The sequence below is a fragment of the Hemiscyllium ocellatum genome, chromosome 7, assembly GCF_020745735.1.
Source record: "Hemiscyllium ocellatum isolate sHemOce1 chromosome 7, sHemOce1.pat.X.cur, whole genome shotgun sequence".
In the NCBI taxonomy this organism is placed as follows: domain Eukaryota; kingdom Metazoa; phylum Chordata; class Chondrichthyes; order Orectolobiformes; family Hemiscylliidae; genus Hemiscyllium; species Hemiscyllium ocellatum.
In genome coordinates this window covers 93449090-93467203 of record NC_083407.1, presented here as the reverse complement: position 1 = coordinate 93467203, position 18114 = coordinate 93449090, and the positions used below count along the sequence as shown (strand labels likewise).

Genomic DNA, 18114 nt, shown 5'->3' with positions numbered 1-18114 from the left:
CCTTCTAATCAATGGCTTGACTGAGACAAAGACACGGCCTTAAAAGATCTCTTCAGAACCTATTGACACTCCAAATACTTCCATCAGCTCAAGGGTCCCGTAGTCCCAGAGCTATCAGATGATGACTGCCAAAGTCAGCCAAGTGACAAAGCAGTAAGTACGCTTTCACCAGGTGAGCTGCAGCTGCTGAGGGAGTATTCAGACATGATGGTAGCAAGTGAGAGGTTCAAGAATACAAAATTCACTTTGGCTGCATGTATGTGTCATTTTGTAAAAACCTTACATGTAAATAAATGCACCATTAATTTCCAGAATCCACTAGTCATGTGCAATCTGGTGATACCACTAACAGTATTGCATTCCTTTTCATATATTTTGAGAGGCAACAATCCCTCCAGGGTGGTTAAAAGAATGTTTGGAACGCTTACCTTCATTGCTCAGTCCTTTCAGTATAGGAGCTGGGGAGTCACGCTGAGTTTGTACAGGGCATTGGTGATGAGAGTGTGGTCCTGGAAAAGCACAGCAAGGCAGTCAGCACCCAAGGAGCAGGAGAATCGACATTTCGGGGCATAAGCCATTCCTGATGATTCTCCTGCTTCTCAATGCTGCCTGACCTGCAATGCTTTTCTAGCACCACACTCTTGACTCTGATGTCCAGCATCTGTAGTCCTCACTTTCTCCCAGGATATTGGTGAGGCCTCTTCTGGAGTACTGTGTTGAGTTCTGGTCACCCTGTTATAGGAACGATATTATTAAGCTAGAGAAAGTTTGGAGCAGATTTACCAGGATGTTGCTGGAAGGTTTGAGTTATAAAGAAAGGCTGGGACATTCTTCCACTGGAGCACAGGATGAGAGGTGCCCTTACAGAGGTTTATACAATCATGAGGAGTACATAAAGCATTATTGGTTAGTGACTTTTCCCTCGGATGGGGGATTTCAAGACGAGGGCATACTTTTAAGGTGAGAGGAGGGAGATTTAAAAAAGACATGGGGGCAATTAGTTTTCACAGAGGGTGGTTCACCTGTTGAATGAACTTCTTGAGGAAGTGGAGGATGCGGGCATAGTTACAATGTTTGAAAGACACTTAAATATGTACATGAATATGAGAGGGTTGGAGGGATATGGGCCAGGAGCAGGCAGGTGGGACTGGATTGGTTTGGGATTATGTTCAGCATGGACTAATTGGACTGAAAGGTCTGGTTCCATGCTGAATGACTCTGTGACTCTATCAGCCTTCAGTTATAGGGTTATGCACAGGTCTCATCTCTAAGAAGTAAAGTCTCTGGGAAGCAGGAACATGGGAGGCTATGTGGTTGTGCTGTGTGGGTCATTCATCATGGTGCCTCTGTATATCTCTGAGATAGCTAAATATCGAAAGAAGCATCATTGGATTTGAAATGTTTACTCTGTTTTTCTTTCTCCTCACATGCTGCCAGGCCTGTTCAGTTTCCCCAGCACTTTCTACTTTTTATTTCCCTTGCCATAGTTCTGTCTTCCTCAGCATCAGTTTTCACTCCTTCAGAGTCTCCCTGCTTCCTGACTTGAGGAGACAGGAGGCTGATCCATTTCCCCCTCCAAACATTCTCACTGTATGCTAGGTTCTCAGACTGAATTGGAGTATAAGCCATGACTATTCTGAAGATCCTGTCTGGACAGTACTGGAATCCCTTTCTAAGTGATCCAGTTAAAAATCATACAACACCAGGTTATAGTCCAACATGTTTATTTGGAACCACCCTTCATCAGGTGGTTGTGGAGGCAAAGGCTTAACCTCCACAACCACCTGATGAAGGAGCAACACTCTGAAAGCTAGTGTTTCCAAATAAACCTATAACCTGATGTTGTGTGATTTTTAACTTTGTCCACCCCAGTCCAACACCAGCACCTCCAAATCATAAGTGTTCCAAGCAATGGAAGTAAATCTTCAGAAGACTAATTAATGGCCATAGTGGATATATGTGCTGTGTTGTAACATCATCCACCATCGGTCTGATGGCCTCACACTGGGGTCATTAGCCATTCCTTTCTGGTGATACCTCATTAACCCACAAGACAGCCCTGGGGACGATGTGGTCAGGGTTAAACGTTTCACGCAGAAGGTTTTCACCATGATGGTTTGTGGGTTTTAAAACAAATATCTCTCCCTACTTTCACCACTTGTTCTAAGGGGCATAAATTGTAGGAACAGAAGTAGGCCATTCAGTCCATCTGCCATTCAATTGGATCACAGCTGATCTGATCACCTTGAAATCAACATTCCAGCTTTATCCCCTTAAACCTTGGTTCATTTGCTAATTTGTAAAAAGAAAACCTGTGTCAGCTTTGAATTAACTAAACAACCCACCTCGACAGGCCTCTGCAGTAAGGTTTTCCACGGATTCATGACCCTCTGAGCAAAGAAATTCCTCCTTATTACCCTGCTAAATGGGCATCTCCCTACTCTTCTCTGGTCCTGGATTCTTCCACAGGGGAAACAACTTCTCAGCATCTATCCTTTTTCTGAAGAATCTGACATGTTATAATTGGGTCTCGTAACTTAATTTTGTCTCCTTCCCTTTTTGAATTAAGGGTATTATGGTGACAACTTTCCCAATCCTCTGAGACTAAGTCATTTGTGATTTAAATTTCCCCTCTTTAGCCAGCAGGGGCACACTTATCCCACCCTCTGTGTTTGTCGACTCTGGCTTTGTCAGTACCACAACAATGCTGTGGAGAAGTTAAACCAGAACTAGGATTTGCTCTTAGACACCAGGTTGGGGAATGGAAAGGGTTACTGAACAATACCAGCATGCAGGGAGAGATAAAATCAGAAAGGATAAAGAGATTATGCAATGAGCAATGATGCAAGCCACATCAAACAAAGATATCAGTTTATCAATGTTCTTGCTGTTGAGGTGGAGTTTAGCAGTCTAGAATTCCTTTTGGGGTTGATTGATTGACTCTTTAGCTGTTGAGGAGTTGTAAGAATTACCTTCTTTTTAAAATTCTCTTCAAATGTCTTGTGAAAAAGTCCTGCTGAAATATAACTTGGCTTCACTGTTTTGACGAAAGAACATTATACTTGCAGAGGGCATAAATACAAGATTTTGGTTGCTTTTAACAAACCAGAGGCTTTTCCATTGTCATCAAGAATGTAGTACTAGTAAAGCACAACAGGTCAGTCCAAGGAGCAGGAGAATCGACGCTTCATCCTGATGAAGGGCTTATGCCCAAAACGTCGATTCTCCTGCTCCTCAGATGCTGCCTAACCAGCTGTGATTTTCCAGCAGTACACTCTCGACTCTAAGCTCCAGCATCTACAGTCCTCACTTTCTTCTAGCTTTTCCAATGTAGCCAGAAGTGGAGATATTGTATGGGGCAGTACTTACCCCTAAACTGACTATTCTAAAATTGTCTGTTTGGATGCAGTCCTGAGGGACTAATGTGACCTAGTCCTTTAGAGAAAGAGAAGCAGTTTTGATTAAGACAATGCCTTGCCAACTGTGTCTCTGGCCCATTCCAGAGGTTAATAGAATATAGAACATGGAACGTTACAACGCAATACAGGACCTTTGGCCCTCAATGTTGTGCTGACCTGTGAAACCAATCTGAAGCCTGTTATGACATGGGATAAGCCTCCCCACTAATTCAAACCTGCAACACAGAAATGATTTAACCCGTGCTGTAATCTGTTAAAATTCAAGAGGCAAAGAATTATCCCAAAAGTCACTATTTAAAGCAAATATTAGCAACTTTAATTTTTTAAAGTCTAACACAGAATAATTAACTAACAACTATTTATTCATTTATCTAAACCTATCTTTCATCTTCCCCTCAACAATACTTTTCTGATAAAACACCCAAGTAAAATTTTCAGAAAAATTCAAATTTCAAAACCAACCAACTTCTTGTATCTTCTCTTTGTATCTTCCTCAGTCGTCTTTTCTTTTTCTTAGGCATTTCTGTTTCACAGGTTATTGATAGATAAAGGTACTTTTAAGAGAGTTATTCCACAGGTCATCTGCAGATATTGGTGGCTTGTTAGTTCTCTCCCCCCCCCCCCCACAACTGTTCAATTTTCCCCAATCTTAAACCCCAAAGCATCTGTTTGTTTCGTTTTATTTTAATGTTGGCAATATCCTGAATTCAAAAGTTTGAGGTATAATTTAAACAAATTGGCCGAATTTGAATTTGTTTTTGTCTCCAGGCAACCCAGCCAGTGCTAGCTGTTCTGAACCAAAAGTTACCTTGTAAATTCTCCAGCACTCTGTGTGCTTCTCTAAGTCCTTGCTAGCTTTCAACTTTCTTTAAGGTACAGTACCCCTTACACCTTCAGAACAAGCTCACCTATCCTAGACTATTCCATCATCATCCATATGATTATCCAATGATCATTTAAGTGCCCTTAACTTTGGTGAGTCTATTACTGTTGCAAGGTGTTCCACGCACTTGCTACTCTGAGTAAAGAACGTACCTCTGACATCTGTCTTATATCTATCACACCTCAATTTAAAGTTATGTCCCCTCGTGTTAGCCATCGCCATCTGAAGAAAAAAAATCTCTCACTGTCCACTCTATCTAATCCTCTGATCATCCTCTATGTCTCTCTAAAGTCACCTCTTAACCTTCTTCTCTCTAATGAAAACAACCTCAAATCCCACAGCCTTTCCTCACAAGACCTTCCCTCCATAATAGGCAACATCCAGGTAAATCTCCTCTGTCCCCTTTCCAATGTTTCTACGTCCTTCCAATAATGCGGTGACCAGGACTGTACATAGTACTCCAGGTGCGGCTGCACCAGAGTTTTGTACAGCTGCAACATGACCTCATGGCTCTGAAACTCAATCCCTCTACCATCAAATCCTAACATACCGGATGCCTTCTTGACACCCCTATCACCCTGGGTGGCAACTTTCAGGGATCTATGCACATGGACACTGAGATCTCTCCGCTCATCCACACTACCAAGAATCTTACTATTGAGTGAAAAGCCATCAACAAATCTTCTTATTGGATGAGGCAACTTTTCATTTTACTTTTAGGGTTTTTATTTTGGAAATAATCATCTCTGTTACAGATTTTAACACTATAGCTCGCAATCAGGCCTATCAGGAGGCAAACGGCATTGCAGATGGTCTGGCCAACATTGACTTCTGCTATGTTTTTGGATGGTTCTTGATATGTTTAGCCACATGATTACAGCAGTCATCTTTGTGCGGCTATTTAATGTGCTTGTTCTAACTATATATATAGATATGTATCAATTTCTTGTATACTGTTTGCGACATTGCAGTGATGTTTAACTTCAATCCAAAGGCCTTCATGGATTGCTCATGCAATAAGAGCTTTTGATATTTTCAAATTCAATATCTGAGGACAGTGCTGTCTGTGCCCAAAAGAATACAAATACATCTGGGATCCATTCCTTTTTGCACTGCACATTCTCCAAAACCTTCATTCAGAAAAAGATTTGTTAAAAGATAGAAGAGTGAATTTTGAGCCTTTCACAAGGATTCTGGGTAATCCAAGATAGAGGATGGAAAAAATTTCTGGCTGTAAAGGCTGCTCCTTTTTTGAGATATTTTAGGGGCTGGAGGTGATTTCCTCAAATTCCAGTAGCAGCGATTACTATTTCATATGCTGTTGCATTGTTTTGGAACTTTGGGAAAAAAGTCAAAACAACAGCAGTTTTAAAAGGGAGAAGAACAGACAAAGGAAGCATATGATGACGTCAGTGCAGGAGAGAAAGAGAGAAAGAAACTGACAATGCCTTTGCTGTTTGAATTCATGTATTGTTGGACATCAGAGTCATCTGGGAAAATGAATAAACAGTGAAATTCACAACTGATCTTGGAGGAACTGTTGGGCAAAGTTCACAGCACATAATAATATAAGTTAATTGTTGTTTAAGTGTGGCCTACAGTGAATCTTCAGTAGTGAGTAGAGTGGGTTCTTTCTTGGTTATCTGTTTTTGGAGACATGTCCCTTGATTAAACTTAAAATATAAGCCATAACTATTAATTTAACCTGGGGCTGTGTTTGTAAAGGAATAAGACGGTGTTATTTTCTGGGTCTATAGATTGTGAAGGTGCCAGAATGGCCTTTAATAGAGTGATATGTATTTCATGTCAGATGTGGAATTTAAAGAGAGTTTAAGGGTTATTGTGGATTATATCTGCCATAAATGCTGTTGGATGCGAATCTTACCAGATCGAATGGATCAGTTGGAGAGACAGTTAGAAGCAATGAGGAATTTGCTTTGGAGTCCTTCAAGCCTCTATCCTTTAAATTCCATTTCGGCCCTTTCTTTTCCACCAAACCACCATTCTGGGAATCATTTCAGACAATTGCACTGTTAGGTTTACTCTCCCTTTAAGTTAACCCATTATTATCGTTGCTCTCTCCTTTAACTTCAGTCCCATTTGCCTGGCCCAGTCAGGTTTGCTGCAATGAGTCTACCACCGAACTACCATAATGATATGGCCCTGGGGCGTGTTGCAGAACAAGGATATCTCGGGGTTCAGGTATATGGTTCATTGCAAGTTGCATCACAGGTAGATGGGTTGATAAAGAAGGCATTTGGCACACTTGCCTTCAATGCTCAGATCTTTGACTGTCGGATTTGGGACGTCAACATTGTGGTTGTACAGGATGTTGGGTGAGGTCGCCCTGCTCTAAGGTGGATATTATTAAATCAGGGAGGGTGCAGAAGGGAATTGCAAGGATGTTTCTGGGACTGGAGGGTTAGAGTTATGTCTAGAGGCTGGCTAGGCTGGAGTTTTTTCACTAGCTAGTAGGAGGCTGAGGAGCAACCTTATTGAGGTTTATAAAATCATGACAAGAATAAGTATGCCGAATAACAAAGGTCTTTTCCAAAGGGTTGGGCTGTCAAAACTAGAGGGCATAATTTTAAGGTGAGAATAGAAAGATTTAAAAAGGACATGAGGCGCAACGTTTTCACTCAGCGCGAGACATATATGGAATGAACTTCCAGAGAAAGTGGTAGATAGGGGTACAGTTACAACATTTGAACAGGTGTATGGATAGGAAACATTCAGAGGGATATGAGCCAAATGCAGGCAAATGGAATTCGTTTAGTTTGGGAAATTTGGTCAATATGGACGAGTTAGACCGAAGGGTCTGTTTCCGTGCTGAATGACCCTATGACACTAAATACTGTATAGAAAGGAGATGGTGCTGTAAACTCACACAGGAAAGGCTTACACTATTTGTAAAGGATACAAATAGTGAGGAATTATACTGCAGCAAAGTGAAATACCTAGGAATGTAAGGAATAAACTCGAGGGACATGATTTATGTCAGCAGAAAAAACAAGTAACATTGGAAAACTGGTCAGTGAGTAAGGAGGTGAATGCCAGAATTTCTAAACAAGCTTCCATATTATTACAGGAATGACAGGAAGGGATTATGCAGTCTCACTAGACAACCCTTGTGAAACAAGCCGACAACATTGCTGTGGTTTCCAAAATCTGACCACATTTGGTCTGAATGGAAAACAAAATGAATAGTATTGCAACAGAATTATAATTGCCACTTCCACCAGTACCTGCAATTAGGTTTCACTTGCTGCGTTGTCCACATGAGCTCATAGGAAAGCCCAAACCAATAATGTGGAGCTTCAATCAACTTCAGATTCAAATAAACAATAAATGTACAAGTAATGATTGGATCAATGTCTGTGGAAAATGATGACTGAACGTTACAGAAATCAATATGATGCATTGATTTGTTCTTCAGGATATGTAGTCAAAGGAATTTAACATTCCTTTCTGATGGATTAACCATGACTTTTTTGCTAACTCTCACCACTGAGACACTATGTTGTGAGTTTACATCCTGGCACAATGCTAAGGGACTGTGGGAAACCCTGGGAAGAACCTAACCATTTTGTGGCTAAATGAAAGTCACGCAACATTTGGTGAAGTGATTCTCACCACAACACCAAGCAAGTTTTTTCATTGTATTTTACCAAAGTCGTCACTTTAATTGCCGTTTGAGCCTTTACGGTGAGAGCCACACCCTATTTCAGCCCCATCTTGATATCACACCATTCCTGGAGCAACTCGCCATTCACTGGGGATTATGGCACCCGGAGCCATGTTGAAAAGGCCATTGACGAGCACTGACAGACTGGAGCTTCTTTGCACAGATCCTGACATTTGTCCCAGGCATGGCAGACAGGAACAATTCCTCAGCGGGGTCCTGGAGGTCCTGCTGGTGCAAAAGTTAGATTTTTCTCCTCCCCCAGGCCCAGCAGTGGAGGCAATGACACCAGACCAGGTCCTGTCCAGATCTGGTCCTAGGCCGCTGCCCACGTTAAAGCAGTTTCCACCATCTGAAAGAATGCCTAGCAGTGCAGGAAGAAAGTTGGTGCCCTTCTCCACCCTCCAGGGTAAGTGCCATCACTGGCTCACTGATACCTCAATTTTGCTCCATCTCTGCTCGTGCACCCAACTTCCACAAAGGCACATGCTCTGCCACTCTCACTTATGCATGTGACTGCCACCCTTTCCAAATTGTAACATCGCTAATCTTACACACCCTCTGTACTAGCTGCTCCCTCACATGGAAAACCTTCCCACCCACACGAACAGCAATAGCTGTGCCACCCACTCTCATCTTCCTCCTCTGCATCTCCCTCACTCCAGCTGCAAAATAGCCCACGGTAGAGTAGAAAGTGTCAAGATAGGCTGTGTGTTGTCTGCCATTTGGTTCCTTACTTGTTTAAAGCAGAGGATCCTGTCTCTGACCACCCTGAGCAAAGACTGCATTGGACTGAGGCCTGCTGCCAACAAGGGTGGGCTGCCTGACTATGTGTCTGTGCTAAATGGCATGGCAAGACAGTATTGATAGGAGATAGTGAGGACTGCAGATACTGGAGAAGTCAGAGTCCATGAAGTGTGGTGCTGGAAAAAAACACAGAGGGTCAGACATTTGAGGAGCTAGAGAGTGGACGTTTTGGGCATAACTCTTCATCAGGACCCTTCATACAAGCCTGGTTACTCTAATTGTAAGTGTTAAACTATAAAAATGTAAGGCAATACAAGGCAGGGATGTTTCAAGCTGCCATATGTGGCGTCTTGCTGTATACAAATGTTGCGCTTCCTTCTTTACATCACTTGGGACACTTCTCGAAGCATCTCTTGGCTGCAAAGCACTTTAACAAATCCTGAATGCCTAAAAGGTGCAAAATAAATATTTTATTGTTTTAATGTTGATCAACAGCCAGTGCTGAGAAACAACATCTAAGGTAAACATGGATAAGACTGAAATGTTGACAATGTAGCAGGATGATACACCAACTAGTTTATCAGTGGACTGACATAACTCCTTTAACAGAGCTCATTGTTGTAGGAGAAAGTGAGGACCACAGAGGCTGGAGATCAGAGTTGAGGGTAAGGTGCTGGAAAGGCACAGCAGGTCAGGCAGCATCTGAGGAGCAGGAGAATCAATGTTTCAGGCATAAGCCCTTCAGCAGGAATCTGATGCTGCCTGACCTGCTATCCGTTTTCAGCACTACACTCTAGAATTTATTGTTGTGTCCAGTTTCACAAGAAATCACATATTTGACAAAAATCTGCAGGTGAAATTCACCAAGGCCTCTTGTAAATCCACAAACATCACCAGCTAGGAAGGTAGGGGCACTAAATGCATGGGAACACCATCACTTGCAAGTTCCCCTCCAGGTCACTTATTGCTGTTCCTTCAGTGTCACTGGACCAAATTCCTGGAACTTCCTTCATAATAACATTGTGGTCATACCTACATCAAAGGACTGTAGTGACTAAAGGAGGCAGCTCATCGCTGCATTCTTAAGGGTAACTAAAGATAGGCAATAAATGTTGACACAGCCAGTGATGTCCACATCCTACAAATAATTGTTTTAAAATTATGAATCATTCTTTTCTATTTACCTTCTCTTTTCCAAAGACACTGACTCACATGGGAATGCAGCTCTCCATGCATCCAGACTATTGTGCAACCATCTGCATGCAGAAGACATAGAACAGAAAGCCAAGGGCTTTAATGGATACCGTGCAACAGGGAATAATTAACAATCAGGCATAAAATGTGGAGTTAGGCCCTGCTGGCTGATTTAACTCCATGTTCCCATTACTAACATCTCAGGGAAGAGTTCAGTTGATGAATTATCCCATCACTTATTAATTAGAGATATTAATGCCATTTTGAGTCAAACAGTACATTAATATGCAGTCTGTACATTAATGCATATTGCTTAAACATTCTAACCATGGACATTTGTCATCTTAATAATGAATCCAATGCATATGGATTCTCTTTAAGCTGTATCGTTCCACTCATTTTTTCTTATCCTTAAACTATTCAAAATGGAACTAGATCATGACAACCAGTGGAAAAGCTTTTCACTATATTGTATTGTTTTTCTCATTGTAAATTCCACATTCACTCATTCGTTCATTCATTCATTTCACAATTAAGGTTTAGGTCAATGTTGTGAAATGCAAACTTAATTAGTTGACAGAATGAGATGTGTTTAGTTTTGATGCATGGTTACGGAAAACACCTTATCCTCAGAATGCTGTCAGAATTTGGCATCAAATATCACAGAACTTAAACAAAAGCCCTCATTAGCATTCAGACAGTCTGCCTGAGCTTGAAACTAATTTCAAACCAAAGCAATAACATTCTCCAACCCCAGAAATCATGATGCTCCTCCAGTTTTTTGAGTGTGCAAGCTGGAAAGGGAGGTTTCAGTCATCTGAAAGAGGTTCGGGGCTGGTATGGGCAAAGTTAGAGGTGGAAAGGCTTGGTGGAGGGGATGGGGTAGGAACAGAGACCACACTTGGAGGATGAGGGGAAACATGGTGAGAAGAAGGGACATGCTCAAGATTATGGCAGATCAGAAATACTGAAAGGCAATAATTGGTTGTGGCAATGGGGACACTGCCAAGGTTAATACACTAGGTGGGCAGTTTGTTACATCAGGCATACCACAGTCCTTCGGATTTCCCAGATGTCAAATCTAGAGTTCAATTTAAAATGGCACACATAAATTAGACTCCAATTCTACTATTTAAAAAGCTATCCTGCTTCCTTGTTGCAGGTTGGTTGCTGAGTACTCCGACCACCCCTTCCTGTTAAGTTAAACCCAGCTCCACTAAGATTGGAGTTAGTGAGTCGGGATCAGGAATCACACTTTTAACATTTTATTCAGCTGAAAACTGCCTATTATGGGAGGTAAGCCTTGTAAACCCCAATGCAAATGTTGTGAAAGAATGGGATAAGGTTCAGTTCATCTTTAACTACTTTTTCTCATAACTCACACAGGAAGGGTGAGGGGAAAATCTAGAGCTATGAGCACATCATTTCAGGTGTTACTATTCCAGTGTTTTACCTAATGGAGTAGAACTTAGATCATAAGACATAGGAGTGGAAGTAAGGCCATTTGGCCCATCGAGACCACTCTGCCATGATGGAGTGGTGGATCAGTGGTTAGCACTGCAGCCTCACAGCACCAGGGTCCCAGGTTCAATTCTAGCCTCAGGTGACTGTCTGTGTGGAGTTTGCACATTCTCCCCGTGTCTGCATGGGTTTCCTCCCATAATCCAAAGATGTACAGGTCAGGTGAATTGGCTATACTAAATTGTCCATAGTATTAGGTGCATTAATCAGAGGGAAATGGGTCTGGGTGGGTTACTTTTCAGAGGGTCAGCATGGTCTAATTGGGCTGAAGGGCCTGTTTCAGCACTGTAGGGAATCTAATAAAATCATGGCTGATGGGCATTTTAACATTACTTAACCGCACTCTCCCTGTAGCCCTTATTTCCTTGCCAAATCAAGAATTTATTAATCTCTGCCTTGAAGACATTTAATGTCCTGACCTCCACTACGCTTGGTGGCAATGAATTCCAGGCCCACCTCTCTGGCTGAAGAAATGTCTCCTCATTTCCATTCTAAATTGACCCTAATTCTAAGGCTGTGCCCACGAGTCCTTGTCTTCCCACCCAGTGGAAATAAATTCCCAGCATCCACCCTTTCTAAGCCATGCATTATCTTGTAAGTTTCTATTAGACCTCCCCTCAACCTTTTAAACTCTAATGAATACAATCCCAGGATCTTCAGCCGTTCATTGTATGTTAGGCTTATCATTCCAGGGATCATCCGGGTGAATCTCCACCGGGCATGCTCCAGTGCCAGAATGTCCTTCCTGAGGTGTGGGGCTCAGAATTGGACACAGTATTCTAAATAGGGCCTAACTAGAGCTTTATAAAGTCTCAGAAGCACATCACTGCTTTTACATTCCAACCCTCTTAAGATAAATGACAACATTACATTTGCTTTTTTAACCATGGACTCAACCTGCAAGTCAACCTTCAGAGACTCCTGGGTTAGAACACCTAGATCCCTTTGTATGAATTTTCTCATTATTTAGAAAATAGTCCATGCCTGTATTCTTTTTTCCAAAGTGCACGGCCTCGCATTTGCTCACTCTGAATTTCATCAGCCATTTCTTGGACCACTCTCTTAAACTATCTAAATCTTTCTGTAACCTCCCCACATCCTCAGAACTACCTGCCTGTCCACCTAACTTCGTATCATTGGTGAACTTGGCCAGAATGTGCCCAATCCCCTCATTCAGATCATTAATGTGCAGCCCCAACACTGAACCCTGCAGGACACCACTTGTCACCAGCTGCCATTCTGAAAAAGAACCTTTTATCCCAACTCTCTGCCTTCTGTCAGACAGCCAATCCTCACTCCATGCCAGTAGCTCACCTCGAACACCATGGATCCTCACCTTACTCAGCAGCCTGCCGTGAGGCACATTATCAAAGACCTCTTGGAAATCTAGGTAGATAACATCCACTGGGTTTCCTTGGTCTAACCTACTTGTTACCTCTTTAGAGAATTCTAACAGGTCTGTCAGGCACGACATCCCCTTCCTAAATCCATGCTGACTTGTTCAAATCTGACCTTGCACTTCCAAGAATTTAAAAATTTCATCCTTAACGATGGATTCTAGAATTTTCCCAACAACTGAGGTCATGCTAATCGGCTTATAGTTTTCCATCTTTTGTCTTGATCCTTTCCTGAACAAAGGGGTTACAACAGAGATTTTCCAATCATTTGGGACTTTCCCTGACTCCAGTGATTTTTCAAAGATTACAACCAACGCCTCCACTATTTTTGCAGCCACCTCCTTCCGAACTCTAGCATGTAGCCCATCAGGGCTAGGAGCTTTATCAATTTTTCAACCTTTTAGCTTTTCTAGCATCTTCTCTTTTGTAATGGCTATCATACACAACTCTGCCCCTTGACTCTCCTTAATTGTTGGGATATTAATCATTGTCTTCCACTGTGAAGATTGACACAAAGTATTTATTAAGTTCTTCAGCTATTTCCTTATCTCCCAACATGAGCCTTCCTACATCAATTTGGAGTGACCCAATTTCTACTTTGTCTCTCATTTGTTTCTTATATATTGAAAGAAACTTATTAAACCCATTTCTAATGGGTGGCACGGTGGCACAGTGGTTAGCACTGCTGCCTCACAGCGCCAGAGACCCGGGTTCAATTCCTGCCTCAGGCGACTGTGTGGAGTTTGCACATTCTCCCCCTGTCTGTGTGGGTTTTCTCCAGGTGCTCCGGTTTCCTCCCACAATCCAAAAGATGTGCAGATCAGGTGAATTGGCCATGCTAAATTGCCCGTAGTGTTAGGTGTAGGGGAATGGGTCGGGTTGGGCTGAAGGGCCTGTTTCCACACTGTAAGTAATCTAATCTAATATTATTGGCTTACCTTCATATTTGATCCTTATTTCTCTCTTTGTTATCCTCTGTTTGTTTTTGTAGTCTTCCCAATCTTCTGATTTTCCAGTGCTCTGGGCCACTTTATAGGTTCTTTCTTTTTCTTTGATACATTTCCTGACTTAATTTATCAGCCATGGCTGTCTAATCCCCCTGGATAATCTTTCTTTTCTTTGGGATGAACCTCTGTACTGTGTCCTCAATTACACCCAGAAACTCCTGCCATGATTGCTCTACAGTCTTCCCACAAGGCTCTGCTTCCAGTCAATTTTCCTCAGTTCCTCTCTCATGCCTTTGTAATCACATTTATTTAACTGTAACACCATTACATCCATTTTGCCTTCTCTCTTTCAAATTGCAGACTAAACTCTACCATATTATGATCACTACCTCCGAAGTGTTTTCTTACTTTAAGATCTTTTATAAAGTCTGGCTCATTACATGGCACTAAGTCCAGAATAGCTTGCTGCCTTGTGGGCTCCATTACAAGCTGTTCCCAAAAGCCATCCTGAATTCCCTTTTTTTGGATCCACCGGCAACATTATTCACCGAATCCATTGAAGTCCCCCATGATCACTGTGACTTTGCCTTTCTGACATGCCCTATCTATTTCTTGGTACATCTTGTGCCCCTGGTCCTGACCACTGCTGGGAGGTCTGTATATAACTCGCATTATGGTTTTTTTGCCTTTGTGGTTCCTCAACTCCATCCATACCAACTCCACATCATCTGACCCTATGTCATTCAGTGCCATAGATTTAATTTCATTTCTAATTTATTTAAGGTTAACTTTCTGCCAGATTACTGAGCCTGGAAACTCACCTAGACTTGGGCTTTCACTCTGAGCTCCCTCTGACCATTTCATTTTCATTTCCCAGGGATGGTGTTTGGGCCTTTCAGAGAACCTCCAAGCGTCTTCGAGACTGTTCATTGCTGGCCATAGAGCTTACAACCCCCACCATGAGAAAGGTGGCAGGTTTGGTATCTGGTGAGTTTGAAATATAGTTCCCATTTCTTGTTTTTAATTCTCCTCCATCCCATCTTGCAAGAAATGGGAGTCAATATTAAGGTTGAAATGAAAATGATTCTAGGATTCAAAACAGCTATTATTGTGAGAAATAGTGTCTGACATTACATTAATTATAGAATTGTGCAGTACAGAAGGTCCTATCAAATCTGTACTCCAAAGCTCCGTGGACCAATAGTTGGCCCATGGCCATGAATGTCATGATATTTTAAGTGTTCATTCAAGCACTTTTTAAAGGTTGGGAGGTTACTCTCCTTATCTACCCTTCCAGGCAGTGCATTCCAGGTTCCTTGCACCCTCTGGGTGAAAAAGTCTTTCTTCACACCCCTCTCCCTGACTTAGGTGGCTCACTCTACCTCAGTACCATGGCCAGTTTACCTTTCATCTCTCTCTCTCTCTCTCTCTCTCTCTTTTCCTTTTGTGAATCCTGTTGTTAAAGCTGCGAGCTTATTTCAATTTATGCAGATCCTTGACAAGTAACAATTGTACCAGTATCAGTTTCAGTGTCTGTAGCTCAGCTAAAAAATGACACCAGCATCATCCCTGCCCTCTAGTATTTTTAAAATAAGTTGTCAGTGACTGCATTCCAGTATTTTTAATTCATCCCAGTCCAAACCGCACAGCCGCATTCCCATGAGCAGCAGTTCCCTCGAACGTAGTTAAACAACATCTGTAATAACAAAAAGGATTTCTAACCATCCATGGTCCTGCAAACATCCAATCATGCACAAAATTAGATATTTATCCAGGAGGCCTTCTTGATAAATGTTAAATGTCAGAATATTGTTGGAAGACTCAATCCCACTACAAGATGGGGTTGGAATAACATCTATTCTTTGCACTGCCCTATTGACATTGTGCTGCCTGTTTGGCTACCACAGGAAGGAGCCTGGTTCCATCAATGCAGGTGGTGTGTGGCTCCTGGAATTACACCAGGGATGTACGTTTGAATTTTCCAAGCTGCAGCCATGACTCATTTATCCTTCCCAGCTGAGGGCACTTATTAGCTGGCAATGAGGTGAGGACATCCTCCGCAGAAGTCTATATCAATGTGCCCTGTGTGTTGGGTCTACTTCGTGCCTCTCTCATTCTCCAGCTGCAGGTTATAACTCCAAAAAAGAAGCAGCAGGGTGGAGCAGGGGAGACGGGTGCACAGAGGAGGGACACAGGAGAGGGCTTAAGGGAGGATACAGGAAAGAGACACAAGAAAGGAGGACAAGAAAGGGTCGCAGAGAAGGAACAGATATGAGGGGTGCAGGGACAGTGGCACGGAGGGCACAATGGAGGTAAGGGGAAAGGTACAATGGAGGGGCTTCAGGAGAGGTTACAAAGGAGGGGCACAGTGGAGAGGTACACTTCATAAAATGCCTATACTTGTTGCACTGAATGTTTGCCTGAACAACACTTGGAGAATTAAAACAATTGTCGACAAAATATATAGCCTTTGAAGTGAGAGGCAACGTGTGCAAGAGCATGCTTGACAAAACTACAACTCCTCATTTCTCTTTGGACAGTGTTTTTGATAAAATGGCCCAACTCCACATTCTACCCTGAGCTCGCAATACCCCTCAGTTTATGCCCATTCACTCTGAATTGGCCAATGCTCCCATTGCAGGCAATGGATTTGGAACAAGCAGGCACCACTTGGTGACTTCAAAGGTGACACAATCACGCTTCAATTTTCAGACTGACAATGCTGAGTTGAGACACATGTGCAGTTCCTCGCCATTTTGATCTTTCATTTAAGGAGCTCTTGGATATGATTATGTCACTGAAGGTTATAAAATCTTGCTTTTATAACTGATCCTTGTAACCATTATTGGAACAATTAGTGAACCAGTGATGAGTGTGTTACTGTCTTATTATCTGTTGCTATTGTCAAACTGACCCTTCCGAAAAGAATGATGCTCCAATGATGCTGTCAGAAAATTCCAGTATTTGACCATGAGGCATTGGAGTAACTCTGGTAGATATCCAGGTCAGATAGTATTTGATTGTCAGAGGAATTTCGGAGGTTTCTTCAGAACAATGCTTTTGCTTCTTGGTGCCAGAATTTGGATGAGATGGAGACAGTAGGCACCACAACAACAATGGGTTAATGAGAGAGGATGATAGTGTTAATATCTGTGTAATCACATTGTTAAGCTTGTTAATATCTTTGATTATGTTAAGAAGAATCAGATGGTACTAGTAATTGTCTGAGCCCAAAAAAGATGGAGAGAGACCACGAAAGAGAGAGCACTGGAAATACTTAAGAGTAGAACATGCTGTAAGACTGAGTTGTCAATAAACTCTTTGCACAAAGGAATGCACTTCTTTAATTTTTGTGTTTCACTGATTGGCTTGGATTTATATTGGCAGGTAGGAAAGATGCCAATCAAGTGCTATTTTATAACTTGTTTGGAAGGATATATATTTGCCTATGTTGCTCCATTTGTTGGACAACAGGTAATTCAGTGCACCAATGAAGTATTTGAATTGGTGAACAAAGAACTTTAGAACGATAAATTGAAAATAACAACAGATTTTGCTGGAAATTCTCTTCAGGTCTGGCAGCATTTGTGGAGACAGAAACAGAGTTACCATTTTGAGTCAATTAACTTCTTTTAAGTTAAATGTAAGTTCAAAAATTGAGAAAGGATTTGGTTTTCCCTTGATGTGAAATGGTCACTGTCACTCCATTTTGATAAGTTCAGTTTTACACTCTTGTTAACTTAACCAGGTTTGGCACAAATGTATTGTTGTCAATTTTCAATCTGTACACAGAACAAATGTTCAGAGAATTCAATGTACCTCCAACTATAAGAATTCTAGTCAGAAACAGAACAAACTTACAGAGATAACATAGCACTACCGGTAGTATCCGATAAGGTCCCACAGAATTATTGTAGGTCAAATAAAATCATCACATTTAGAATATCGATTTGAGCATAAACACCAAAGGGGCAAAACAACTATAATTAGAAAGAATACATTAGGAAAAAACTAAGTAAAGTTAGAATTGGATGGTGTGCACTTGCAACTGGTAGGTAAATTTTTCAGTTATGAAAAATGCTAACAGAAGATGCCAAATGTGATCCAGAAGTTAGAAGGTTAGAGATGGACAGGAGTAATTTTGTGAAGATGAAAGGTGTAATAATAACAAGAAAACACCAGCTTGTAACAAGGAAACGCTCACGAGGGATTACATTCTATCCACTTCCCTGCAACCCTTATTCACATGCTCAAGAAGTAAATATGAATAAAGGTGTTGCAATGTGGGTGCTAAGCGGCATGCCAAACACTGCACACACAGACC

At 41.8% G+C, this 18114-nt stretch overlaps 1 long non-coding RNA gene across 2 annotated transcripts in view; it reads left to right on the top strand.

Moving 5' to 3' along the window:
• Positions 1 to 14745, top strand: part of LOC132817215 (uncharacterized) — a 54212-nt gene extending 39467 nt beyond the window's left edge. For both annotated transcript variants that reach the window (XR_009644861.1, XR_009644860.1), the window contains one exon: positions 14668 to 14745. This is a non-coding gene — a long non-coding RNA (uncharacterized LOC132817215). The remainder of the gene's footprint in view (positions 1 to 14667) is intronic.
• The last annotated feature ends 3369 nt before the right edge of the window (positions 14746 to 18114 follow it).